Source organism: Equus przewalskii, chromosome 9 (genome assembly GCF_037783145.1).
Source record: "Equus przewalskii isolate Varuska chromosome 9, EquPr2, whole genome shotgun sequence".
NCBI lineage: Eukaryota > Metazoa > Chordata > Mammalia > Perissodactyla > Equidae > Equus > Equus przewalskii.
This window is the reverse complement of record NC_091839.1, coordinates 59,797,119-59,811,220: the sequence shown is the minus strand read 5'-3', so window position 1 is coordinate 59,811,220 and position 14,102 is coordinate 59,797,119. Positions and strand designations below refer to the sequence as shown.

At 37.7% G+C, this 14,102-nt stretch overlaps 1 protein-coding gene across 6 annotated transcripts in view; it reads left to right on the top strand.

The window, feature by feature from the left end:
• Positions 1 to 14,102, top strand: part of CDK19 (cyclin dependent kinase 19) — a 162,604-nt gene that overhangs the window by 37,885 nt on the left and 110,617 nt on the right. The gene's annotated exons all lie outside the window — the stretch shown is intronic.

Sequence of the window (14,102 nt, the reverse complement as noted above, 5' to 3'; positions counted from 1 at the left end):
CCTGGTCCTGGCTCCTCCTTCTCCAGCTTTAACTTGCTTTTGCCTATTCTAGACTAGCCCTACTGGACTTCAAATGCATCATGGTCTTTTGCCTTTGAACCTTGAGACGTGCTATTCCCTTTTTCCAGAAGGGGAATAAGAAGAAATGCTGCAGTGATTAAACGCACAGTAGACTCTGGAGCCAGACTTTCTAGATACATGTGAATCCTGGATCTGCCACTTAACTAGCTATGTGATCTAGAGTGAGTTACTTAACTTCTCTGCTTTCAGTGTCCTCCTCGGAGGACATGGTAATGGGACCTCTGGGGATGGTAATAATACCTGCTTCACAGCATGTTGTGGGGATTAAAAGAGTTAATATAGTTGAAACTCTTAGAATGGTGCCTGCCTTGTACTAGGAGCTATGTAAATGTAGCTATTATTATAACTCTTTGTAAATGTGTTGTGGTACTGGGTGGTATTAATTTTTATATTTTAAAGATAATGGTAAAAAATACTGTTTTTCTCTCATAAGTTATGAGTTGATTGGCTCGTTCCTATTGGTACTTACCTTTGGTCTCCGATAGGCAGCAGCTTTATTTTCCTAACTTCTTGTTTTTCAGCTTTTTAGTGACTAGAATTTGATCTTAGGCTGACATTCTTATGAAATGGATCATTTGACAATATTAGGTTTACCTGAATTTTTATGCAGACTGAATCAGATCAACCTATATGGAAACTTTTAAAAGAAAATTAATTCTTAGTAGCTAATGGCTGACTTTTTGCTTTATGATTGATGTGCCATGTTGATTAAAGTTTCAAGTAAAGTCTTTTAAAGGAATTCACTTTTTTCCTTCTAGTGTATTTCAAAGATTGTGGATTATAATGGTTCAAATAGTTTGGGTTCCAGCAAGGATGCTTACTATATTAGGAAATAGACTCTCTGAAAGGAAGAACTCTTTTCTCTCTCTATTCACAACTCTACTTACACTCCACACTTCCCAGAACACTTCTGACACCAGATATGTGGGTTTTTTCCCATACTGACCAGTTTTCTGACACCACTTGGGTATCCTACAATTTAACTCAATTTTGACAGTAACTGCTCAGAGTTGGTACAGACCCCACAGGTTAAGGGCTCAGTCTCACAGACTGCCCCCTACTTCAGACGCCAATCACATGTGGTGGGTCCCTAAATTACCCACAACTTCTGTTTGACCTGCTACAAATCGGAGGTTCCTATGACACCCCCATGTTACTGCCCAAGAGGGAGGTCATCTGCCCATCGCAAGACATGCCAATAGTCAAGAAGCAAAGGGTAGGAGAGAAAGGTTTCTATTGTAGCTTGCTAGTGAGGGGGAAGACGGCTGACTAATGTCTGAAAGAACCATCTTACAGAACTAAGACTACAGGCCAGTTATATAGGTGGCTGGTCTCCAGGTGGGGCAGACATAGTTTCTGATAGTCTTTTGTTTTACTGGATATGCATCAGAGATCAGAGCAATGCCCTATACCCTGATCTTTCAGTTTTCATTGATGATGGCTGTCAGCATAGACTTTCTGCCGGGGGGTCAGCACACTCCTAAGGAAATCAAAAGAACAAAGTTATCAACTTACAGCAGCTAGCAGGGGCCATAAAATCCACAGAGCATATCTGTGTTAGTTATTCAGAGGTCATTCAAAGTTACAGTATGGTTTCTTTTCTACAATATGGCTTCCCTGTGTCAACCTTGTGTTGAGCTGGTATCATCCTTAGGCTCAATTATTTGCTAGAATGGCTCACAAAACTCAGGAAAAGTTTACTTACTACATTATTGGTTTATTACAAAGGATATGTTAAAGGATACAAATGAACAGCCAGATGAAGAATACATAGGGCTAGGTCTATGTCCGGAAGGGTCCTGAGCACAGGAGCTTTTGTCCTGATTGAGTTTTGGGGTGTGCTTCCCTCCCTGCAAGTGGATGTGTTCTAGTTCACCAACCCAGCAGCTCTCGGAACTCTACACTTTAGGCATTTTTATGGAGGCTTCATTATGTAAGCATGATTGGTTAAATTGTTGACCATTGGTGATTAATTCAACCTCCAGCCCCACTTTGGGGATGGGGGTGGCTGAAAGTTCTAATCACCTGGTTTGTTCCCCTGGCAACCAGCCCTCATCCAGTCGTTAGCTAGGGACTTTCCAAAAATCTCCTCATTAACATAAACTCAGATGTGGTTGAAAGGGGCTTTTTATGAATAACAAAACAGCTTCTTTCACTTTTATCCTGGAGCTATTCCAGGACCAAACCCAAATATCATAATAAAGATGTTCCTATGCTCTAATCATTTAAGAAATTATAAGGGTTTTAGGAGCTGTGACCCAGGAACCCTGGAGGAAGACCAAAATATATATTTCTTATATCACAATATCACTTTCTCTGTTATCAAAGTAATTAAGATCAGCTAGGAAAAATATGCAAAACCTAAATTTTATCAGACAATGATTCCTCAGTGGTCTAGGTTTGGTAGACCCTTCAGTAGTATGGTGAAAAGCATGTATATTTAAATTTTAAGTGTTGATTTTGACCACTTGAATATTAATTTCTTTTGAGTATTTGTTTTTCACTGATACTTATGAGTTGAGATGATTTCATGAAGACTGAAATCTGAAAATGTACCTAAGGAGCAGATTGTTGATCCAGTTTTGTCTGATCTGACAGTGCTAGATTTGAGAATGACAAAACATTTATATTTTTCTCCTTCCTTCCTAAAAGGAGATGGTTGCTTTCTGGTGAATTTTTGGATATGATTACTTTTCCAATAAAATATTGGTATTTGATTATTACTGTCATTTTAGTTTTATTTTCCAGAATACTTTATTTATTTATTTATTTATTTTTGAGGAAGATTAGCCCTGAGCTAACTACTGCCAATCCTCCTCTTTGTGCTGAGGAAGACTGGCCCTGAGCTAACATCTATGCCCATCTTCCTCTACTTTATATGTGGGACACCTGTCACAGCGCGGCTTTTGCCAAGCTGTGCCATGTCCATACCCAGGATTCGAACTGGCAAACCCTGGGCCACCGAGAAGGGGGACGTGCGAACTTAACCGCTGCGCCACCAGACCAGCCCCCAGAATACTTTATTTTTATCTTTAGAATATACATTTTTAAAAGAGAATTTTCCACATTTTCTATTCTGCAAATATTTAAGTTGATCAAGACTAATAAACAGATTTATTTCAATGCAACAAATGTTTAGTTTCTACTATTTGCAAGGCACTTTGTTGGCTCCCAAGGAGTATACCGAAATGAGTAAGATAGTCAATTTCCTTCCTCATTTGGAGTTGGGGGAAAAAACCATGAGTCAATTATAAGTAATTGTAATAACAAAAGAGAGTATGGTACTGTAGGGGAGGAAGAGAGTTCCCCTACCCTCTCTAGGTCCTTCTGGCTTGGTTACGAATTAAATTCACAAGAGACAAAATAACAGGAGAAAATCAAACAAAGCTTTATAACATGTATACATGGGAGAGACCCAGGACAACTGAGTAACTCGCCAAAATGGCTCAGCTGCCAGCTTAAATATCATCTTCACCTAAAGACAAAGGAGGATGTTGGGGTAGTGGTTTAGGACTTCAAGGGGGTGGAAGGCAATTTACATGGAGATGGAAATGCAAATGGACCAACTACAGACAATGTGACCTGAGAGATACGTTTTACGTTACACTACAGTAATCCTTATGGTGTTAGCTCCTTCCTGGAACAGGCCTTTCTATTTTAGATTCTTTTAGGCAGTTGTGTGTGTGTGGGGGGGGTGGTCAAAGTTTCTTTCAGAGTCTTTTGTTCTTAAAAATAATCAAGCCAGAGAGAGACATTTTGGGGTGGCCAATTCCGATCCCCCATAAGACCATCCTTGAGAGAGCTTTGAACCGAGTGCTTGCTCTACTGGTGCTGCTCTTGCAAAACACCAGCAGCTGTCAAATGTGATAAACTCTTTTCCATTCTCTCCTGTTTGCCTTGGCTTCTGTCTTTGATGCTTTTGCCCACCTACCTTTTGGCCCTGAGCTAATCCTTGTTGCCAATCTTCTTTTTGCTTGAGGAAGATTGTCTCTGAGCTAACATCCATGCTAGTCTTCTATATTGTATGTGGGACACTGCCACAGCATGTCTTGATTAGTAGTGTGTAGGGTCTGCACCTGTGAACCCTTGGCCACTGAAGTGGAGTGTATGAACTTAACCATTATGCCACTGGGGCTATCCCACTCACCTACCTTTTAATGCCGGTTTTTTGGCTTTTTTTAAAGATTTTATTTTTTCCTTTTTCTCCCCAAAGCCCCTCGGTACATAGTTGTGTATTCTTCGTTGTGGGTTCTTCTAGTTGTGGCATGTGGGACGCTGCCTCAGCGTGGTCTGATGAGCAGTGCCATGTCCGCGCCCAGGATTCGAACTGACGAAACACTGGGCTGCCTGCAGCGGAGCGCGCGAACTTAACCACTCGGCCACGGGGCCAGCCCCTGTTTTTTGGCTTTTGTATACAACTTTCTTATTGTTTTTCTGTTAACTCTCTAACTGATGCTTATTAGTTACTTCTCTCCTCAATTTTTTTTTTTTTTGCTGCAGAGCCCACTTTTTTTGGTAAGGAAGATTGACCCTCAGCTAACATCTGTTGCCAATCTTCCTCTTTTTTTTTCCTCCCCCAAAGCCCCAGTACATAGTTGTCTAGTTTGTAAGTCATTCTACTTCTTCATGTGGGATGCCTCCACAACATGGCCTAATGAGCAGTACTAGGTTGGCACCCAGGATCCGAACTGGTGAACCCTGGTCTCCCAAAGTGGAGTGTGCGACTTAACCACTGGGCCACAGGGCCGGCGTCTCAATTTTTTTTTAAATTAAATTTTGTAAAAGCAGAAAAGTTCAAACTCTAGAACAATGAATGCCCACATGCCCTCCACCTAGATTTAACTATTGTTACCATTTTTCTATATTTGCTTTATCTCTCACTCTGTATATATATAAATGTGTTTTTTGTTGTCATTGAACCATTTGAAATTAAGTTGCCAGTGTCATGACCTGCCACCTCAAAATACATGACCCTATGTCTCCTAAGAATAAGGGTATTCTCCTGCATAGCAACAATACCATTTTCCTATATTGAAGATAATCAATAAAATAAAAGTTAAAAAATTAAATAACCATCATAAAATTATATCATGTAATATCTAGTCTATATTCAAATTTCTGCAGGTGTCCTACACATAAACTTTTATAGCTGTTTTCTATTTGAACCACAATCTAGTCAAGGTTTTCATGCACAGTATTTGGTTGTTTTATTTCTTGAGTAGACTCTCTACGCTCTTTTTTTTTCCTTTTTAGGATCCAGGCCAATTTTCTTGTAGAGTGTCTCACATCTACATTTGCCTATTATCAAGGACTTTTAAAAGTTTCTCCTTCTGCAGCCTATTGAAGGGTGGCATTTACTAGAGAAGGGCTTCCCAACCCCCGTGGCATGGGTGCTGTGAATGGGTTATGGGTCCTATTATCAATCCTCTGAGTTCTTTGGCCAGCAGTGAGGTTTTGGGCAGTGGAAGCCTGTGGGTCCCTCACCACTGCCCGTGAACGCTGTCAGTTTTTTCTTGTATACAGTACAAATATTCACATTAGGTAGATGCCATGATGTGAAAGAGCACTGGCCACCGTCTTCAGCTCTTTTTTTCTTCTGTGGTCTTTCTCTTTGCGATCACATTTACTTCTTTGGTTTTAACAGCTGCCTGTATAGTGATGTTTTCTTTTCTAAATTCTACTTTCTAACTTCCATTTATTTCCTATTGTTCATCTTCTTCTGGCTATCCATTAGCCACTTTAAAATCAACATATTCAAGTGAATTTATTCTGTACCTGCAAACTTGTTCATTGTCAGTATCGTTCTTTTTGGTGGGGGTGGTATGTGGAAAGGGTAATGTAAATGGCCTTAATTTCATGGAGGCCACACGCTGGCCAGAAACCTCAGTCGTCTTCGTTTTCCTCTTTAGCTATCGGCTTAGCTCTCTTTTATATGCATGTACACACATGTACATACACATTTATTCATCAAATATTTTTTTAATGCCTGCAATACATTTGGCCACAATAGCTAAGCCTGTCTCTGGAGTGCCTCTTGAATACATTCCCTCTAGTCTTATTATATTTACTCTAATTTTGGTCCTCATCAACCCTTTTCAGAACTTTTACAATGGTCTCCCTACCTCTGGTTTTAAATCCTCTGATCCATCCTGCGTACTATTTGCTTATTGAGAATACCTGTTTGATCATATGTTTCTCTTGCTTGGAAACCTCTGATGGCTTCCCATTATAAGGAAAAATGCCAGCTTTTTAGCATACCATACAAGATTATGCTAATTCCATCTTCTTTGCTCTTTTCATGTGTTACTTCATCTTGTGTTCTAGCTGTATTTGTCTTCTGCTAATTTTTTGAATATAGCGTGAATATTTTTATTGTTAAGATTCATTTATTTCATTCATTTATTCAATAAATTTATCGAGTGCCTACCAGTTCCTATTTAAAAAAAAGTTCTTTTATTGAGGTTATCTCGGTTTATAACATTGTGTACATTTCTGGTGTATGAATACGGATTTTTTTTTTTGAGGAAGATTAGCCCTGAGCTAACTGCTGCCAATCCTCCTCTTTTTGCTGAGGAAGATTGGCCCTGAGCTAACATCCGTGCCCATCTTCCTCTACTTTCTTTATATGTGGGATGCCTACCGCAGCATGGCATGCCAAGTGGTGCCATGTCCACACCTGGGATCCAAACTGGCAAACCCTGGGCCGCTGAAGCGGAATGTGCGCACTTAACTGCTGCACCACCAGGCTGGCCCATATGGTATGGATTTTAATCTTCAGGCTTTGTCCATATGTTTCTGGTGTCCATAAGGCCCCACCCCCTCTTCTTTGCTTAATGAAATCTTGCTCATCTCTCATCCACTGGGATATTCCCTTTGAAAGTTATTTACCTGATAGCCCTTTCTATCTACTCCGTTCATCAGACCAAACCCTTCTTTCCATTCTTTATCTGATGTACTTTGCGAAGACATCTGTTATAGTGCTTATCAGATTGTGTCCATTGCTTGTGTGTCTCTGTGTAAAGGTTCACAAGGGAAAGGATCATCTTGTTCTTCCTACTCTTCCTAGAGCCCAGCACGATGCCTGGCACACAGCACCTGCTTAGTAAAATATTTCTGAAAGGAATGTCTGGTATTACTTGTTATTTCATCTTCTGTAGCAAGTAAGCCTGACTTGAGATTCATGAATTCTCAAAGGAAGATAATGTTTTATATAAAAAATTGGTTTACACTAAATATTTGCTAATGATTACTTTCTCTGTAATACAGTCCTGAATTGTTTGTTTTAAACAATACTTTTGATGCCTGAAATCTTAAAGCATTACTGCAGATATCTTTCTTTTAGTTAAAATCACTTCTGAGCAATAAGAATTTGCCATAATAAGAGTTTCTGAAATTTTATCATTTTAGAGCCTGTAATATAGTAAATGTTTATCTGAACTGGAATTCTAAATGAAAGAAATAGTGTAAAACGAAGATTGTTTTTTAGAGAAAGAGATATATTAATCAGTTTTTAAGAAAAGTGACTAAATAAAGGCAGTCTTTTTCTTTTTTTTTTAAAGATTTAATTTTTCCTTTTTCTCCCAAAGCCCCCCGGTACATAGTTGTGTATTTTTTTTTTGTTTCGGGTCCTTCTAGTTGTGTCATGTGAGACACCGCCCCAGCATGGCCCAACGAGTGGTGCCATGTCCACGCCTAGGATTCGAACCAGTGAAACCTTGGGCCGCCGAAGCAGAGTGCGCGAACCCAACCACTCGGCCATGGGGCCGGCCCCTAAAGGCAGTCTTTTTCAAGAACGAAGACAGAAAGATAAACTCTTGTCAGATTTCCATGTTGCAAGGGAGACTACTGAGAAAGAGAGACTATTACTGTATTTTAGTGATAGAGAATGAGTAGATGAAATATTTGATAGATGAAAGCATAAAGAAGTTGCTAGTATTTGACGTTGTTTATTAATAAGGAGAATACAAAATAATAACAGTATCTTGTGTTAGAAGATTTTTAATATTTCAGAATTATTTTAAAGGACCATTATCATTTAAGCCAAAAAAATTCCTGATAATTAAAAATGTTATGGAGATGAACTGCTTAACACAAATGAAATGATATGATGTCTGGACTTTGTTCCAAAATAATCAAGAAAAGGGGAGGCAGTGGACATAAGACTGTCCATGTGTTGGTAATTGTTGAAGCTGTGTGATAGACACATAGATATCACTCTCATTTATTTTATGTTTTTGTTTCATTTTTGGAAAATTTCATGATAAAAAATTTAAAAATATATGGTATTAGATAATAAAGAGTTCCCAAATAAGGAATCATGACTACTAGGCTGGCTGAATATTGAGTTCATGATAGTGAATAATTCAGAATAATACCAATGTAAAACTAAATGACCTTTTTGGGTTTTTGTTTTTCCAAATTTTTATTCCATATTGTTTTTTTCTTATTTTTCTGTGTGACGTGGAAACCTTTTAATCTGCTTAGCCAAATCATCAAATATTAAAGGAAAGGGATGTAACATTGATTTATGCTAGCATTCTTCTTGAAGAAGAAATCATTGGCTAGATTCAGGTGTCATATTGTTTGAAGAATGTCTTATTGGTGACACGTAGTTAGAAAAACTGGTAATACTGTAGCATCTTGGATACTATATTTCTGATGATTTCATTATTTCATTCTACTCTTAAGGTTTGGAAAAGAATGCTTAAAGGATGAATTCATAGAATTGTCTGTCTTCTTAAGGGATGTGAGAGAGAAGTGTTCAGAAATTGTTCTGTCTTTCGTCTTTTCCTCTCTCTCTCTTTGTCTCCCTCCCTTCTTTTCTTCTTGCCTTAAATTCTTTCCTGGACACCAAAAAGTCGTTTTGTCTATGTGCTACTTCTTTCAAGCCAATATCACATCTGTAGGCTCAAGTCCTTTCAGTCTGAAACTACTATGGTAGGCCCTCAGGAAACATCTTTCGAACATTTCCTTTTTGAACTTCTCAGATATTTTTAATTTTGGTTGGAGTTTCTTTCAATCTAAAAGAATCATTTATGAGCTAAAGAAACTTTTGAGATCTGACCCAACTCCTGTTCTCAATGGTTTCATCTTTCCCATCAACCAGCTCAGAGCTTCAGACTTGTCTGTCATTCAGCCTTCTTAATCTTCATTATTTATTCATTTGGCCCTACCAATTTCTGTTTTAAAATGACTGTCACAAGTGTTCCTTCTTTTCTTCAGTCCTACTGTTACCACTCTGTTATGGAGAATGTTGAGCTTGAAATTGGCAGATTTCATCTCAGCTCTGCTTCCAGCTGCTGGCCTAGCTTCTTCATCGTTAAAATGAGGAGGTTGTAACAGGGTTATCTTAAGGCCCTTGAGGAGATAACATTCTCTTATACTAATCTAGCTTCTCACCTTCTCACACTTACATTGCAGTGACCTCCTAATTGTTTTTCACATCTCTCATCTCAGTCCTTCCTAAGAAGATTAATCTTCACATGTAACTTTCATTGCCTTTAGAAAAAAGTTTTGTTTCCTGGTCTCCATTTATTCATGTCATCTTTTCTCTGATTAATGGTGTTATCATTCGCACAATTAGACAAAGTGGAAACTTCATCATCTTCAGAGTCTTCCTTTCCTTCGCCTGCAGAGTCAAATTGGTTACTAAATTCTGTCAGTTCTGACTTAGAAATGTCTTTTGAATCCAGATTTGTTCTCCTCTGCCACTAATTCTAGCCCATTCTAATCTGGTCCTTCATCTCCTCTTATTTGGCCGTTTGACGCAACCTGCCCAATGTTTGCTCTGCCACCAGTTTGTCGTTACCACAGTTATCTTTCTGAGCAAAGATCTGTTAATGTACCATCTCAGTTCTAAAAACCTTTCCTTCTACTCTGTTTATATATGAAGCACAAGCTTCTTTGCAGAACTAACATGGTCCCTTCCCTTTGCTTTTCTAACCTCATCTCTTGCCCCTTGTCATCATGCCCCCAGCTTCCAGCCATATCGAATACCAGCAATTTCCTGAATGTGCCTCTGGTATTTTTCTCATGCCATACTTCTGCCTGGAATTCTCTGACCCTCATCACTTCTTTGCCTGAGGAGCCCCTCCTTTAAAGGCAACAACTACTACAAAGTACAAAGTTACTACAAAGTAACTACTCGTGTAGTTACTCTCCTTAAAGCTCTGAAAGAAATACTAGTCTCATGCTCTCTGTACCTATTATGCATGCTACTTGGATACAGAGGGAATCATATCAGAGTTATTTGTTTATATTTGCCTCTTGCCCAGAATCTCTTTCCAGGTGGATTGTGAACTCTGTGCTATCTAGGGTAGCCAGTCTCTAATGTGTTCATCCTCAGAGTTTGGCTCAGTGTTGGGACATAAAATAGTTACTGAGTAGTTTGTTGTTTATGTAAAATAAAATAATAAGCCTCTTCGGTTTTCCTTAGAAACAAAAATGGATTTTAACCCTATTAGTCTGAAGACTAAAATGTTTCCCTCAGCTTGCTTGAGCTTGAATTCCCTCAGCTTTTCTTAAAAGATCCTTCTAAATTTTTTGTCTTTCATAGATCCTTGGGGCCAAAGATGGCCAAGGGCTGATCTGGACACCTATTAATATTATTTATAGGAGCCAAGAAGCCTTGGGCCTGTCTAATTATGATTACAACAAATGGGGTTTGGGCCAGACCTTACCTATACAGGCTCTATGCACCTGTACTTGTGCATGCAGGATGCTGAATGGTGCTTCACCTTGCTAAAAGTGATTTGAAGCTGGGCACAAATTTGAACATTATTGAAAGATGTAAGACTGTTTTTTTCATTAAACCAGTTCCTAATATTTCATTCAAGAGATGTTCCTCCTGAACTTTCTTCTTTAGGCTTGAAAAATTCCTCCTGGAATTACCTTTAAGTTCTACCAGTGAGCCTGGTTTTCTGCCTGGGACAGAGCTTTCATTTTAAGGCAATGATTTCTAGAATTTGCACAAATATATGCTTCTTATTTTTTCTGCTATCTATAGAATTACTTGCGTCAGGAGTTTTCCAGAACATCGTATCTCAGGTGGAAAACATAATAGACTCACAGTCTCTGCCAAGTGTATTTTTCTATTTTGTTGTTATATAATGTTCCTGTTGAACAATTGTTTTTCTTTGTGACTGCTGAGTGAAGCCTGCATGGTTTTGATACACATTATAGACATATAGGAGAAATGTCTTTAAATTGAAAAAAAATTCTATATTAAACATATCCATATTTATACTTCAAATATATGTATTTTTAATTCTCCTGGTTTTATTTAGTAAACTCTTCTGATTGTTCTCAATATGCAATTTTCAATATGCTCTGACCTTAGTAACTAATATGTACTAAAATTTAGAAAGCAGTTTCCCTGAAGCTTTAGAATTGCTTTGTCTGTCTTTATTGTAGTAAATAATAAACTATTTTTATTTAGAAATAAAAGTAATTTAGAAATAAAATAGTTTTAAGGAAGACCTAAACTGCCTCTAAAAGCCAGGCTATCATAGCAGCGTAGGCCAAGTTCACCTGCTTTTCAGCCTTGTCACGTAAAACAAATTAGATCTTTACAATGCTTAATATTATGTGTGCCTGAGACATATACGCTGTGGGGTATGAATTGTCACTACCACTTGGAGGGACTCTGGGAGAGGGACACTCACACGGTTTGAGAGTGATAAAGCTTCCCTGCCCGTGTGCTAGTCATTGAAATATTTGTGGATGTCATGGGAAAGGGCACATCTTTAGTTTTCATAACTAAGGTATTGGCATCTGACCAAAGATTGGCACTGACATAGTACAGTGGTGAAAGTCCCATATGTCCTCTGGGATTCTGCCACTTCTTCATACGGTGAACCTCAGAGGTGCCACATCATCACTTATCATCAGACAGTTAATATACAAGAGAAATAAGAATGATGCTTTGATTCATTTTTAATGTAAAAGCTGCAAATAAATCTTAAGTTTGCAGATCTTTGAGTATTTTATTAATTTAGCAGATGGAAGTTATATTTAAACTTATTAAGTGAAATAACTACTGGGTTTGTTCCTAGATCCTACCCATGGAATCCAGAGTAAGATGCCTATGCTTCAGTCTGTTCTGCTCAAGCTTTCAAATTCCTTTGACAGCCTGGATGTGAAATTCAAAAGTCATTAATGTGATGTGTTAATTTTGCACTTTTTGACTTACTGCAAAAATCTTATAGTTTCCATAGCAACTATAACCTATCCAGATTGTGTAATATTCTTTACAGTATTAAAAATAAAACTATGCAATTACATGAGCTTCTGGAGCACTTCATTTAGGGCAACTGGAGATTGAAATATTTCTGTCAAAAAAATTATTTCATATGAAAATTTTTCCAGAAAGCTTATATAATTTTGTTTTAAGAATTTTTAAAATTCAAATGCTTAGTAATAGATACCTGGTAGTTAATTATTAAATGTGTGAAATTTACATTGTAAGCATGTGTTAATCATCTCAGGCACAAGTGTTTCAGACACATGCTCACATGTACTTTTAAGGTGGGGAGACATTTGGCTTTAATTACGTTCAGTCACCTACTCCTCGTACTTCTTAGTGGCTTCTGGGTGGTCTGAAAAAAGCCTCGTTTTAAGTTTAGAGGAAACAGGATAGAGAAAAAGGAAAAAATGATCATTTAAGCTTTCCCTATTTTTGACTTTGCTCTTTAAAACATGCCTAAGATATTACTTTGAAAATACTAAAGGTTGTTTCAGTAGGTGACTATTTTCAGAAGGTCAAATTGTTTTGGGTATTTCCTTTTTCTCTCTGTTTCTAATTTAAAAGACAATATAATATTAGCACTAAAGTTTGTTAACATAACTACCTACATCTTAACACAACTGTTTTTCATTTTTTATATCATCAACTTATGTCCAGATGTATGTATATTTTTATATGGTATAATCTGTATATTTTCTCACTAGTATATGGTAAACATTTTCCATGTTTCTAATGACCTTCATGATTATCATTTCAATAATTGATATCCTGTTGACATATCTGGTGCATTTTCTGTTTGTCAAAGTGCTGCTTAATTATTTCCTGAATGCCGTGTATTGGAAGAAAAATGGATATAATTTTCAAACTAGTTATGGGAGAAAGTAACCTTAACTCACTTATTTGCCCGTAACATAGATGATTGTGAAGATCTTCAAAAGGCATGGAAAATGACATCCTTAGGTACTATCATTTGACAAAACCATCATGACATGGTGATACCTTGCTGAGGCTCTAATATAATCAAAGACAAAACTCTGAGGGATGGATTATACTCCTCTTATCAGAACAACTCGAAATATGAAACACATTTGTGACACTGAGCTGGCACCTTGGTGTGGCTAGTTCTGGTGTCAGTACCCTGAGGATACTGTGTTGCCCTAGCCACTCATCTGATACATTACTGTTTTTATGGACTGTTTCGCTATTATTGAGCTACTGTCTTCTCTTGGTTAAGCACCCTGATAAGTACTGAGGTTTCCTAGAATTCCTAATCCTGCATCCATTATTTGGGAAATTCAATGTGATGACTGGGTTTTTCCTAGAGTTCTTGAAAATGAGATGTTGGTGTCTTGAAGTCTTTCCAAGACTTTTGTTTGAGGTCTTGGGGCTTTTGAGTGTCCCCTGTCGTAGGTGAGAACTAGGGTGTCCCAGTGGATTGACATTCTTCTATAGCTCCTGCCTCCTATTAAGTGCTTCTTTTATTATGAAATTACTTTAAATGAATGTAGGAGTTTACATCTGTCATTTATTTTTGTAGTTAATGTTTATAACAGAATGCTTTTGTAGATTCCAGATAATTAAGACAGGAGTAGAGTTATCTTGCAAGATGCTTAAGTTTATATTTATGCTTGTTTTCTTTTTGAAACTAATGCTGTGTTTAGTATCCTGTTCTGTTTTAATTTCAAATTTTGTGTTTTGGCTCTGTCTGATGTTTTCATTGTGACAGGAATTTCTTTTGGGATGTCATATTTCTGTGGTTGAAATATTATTAGAAATA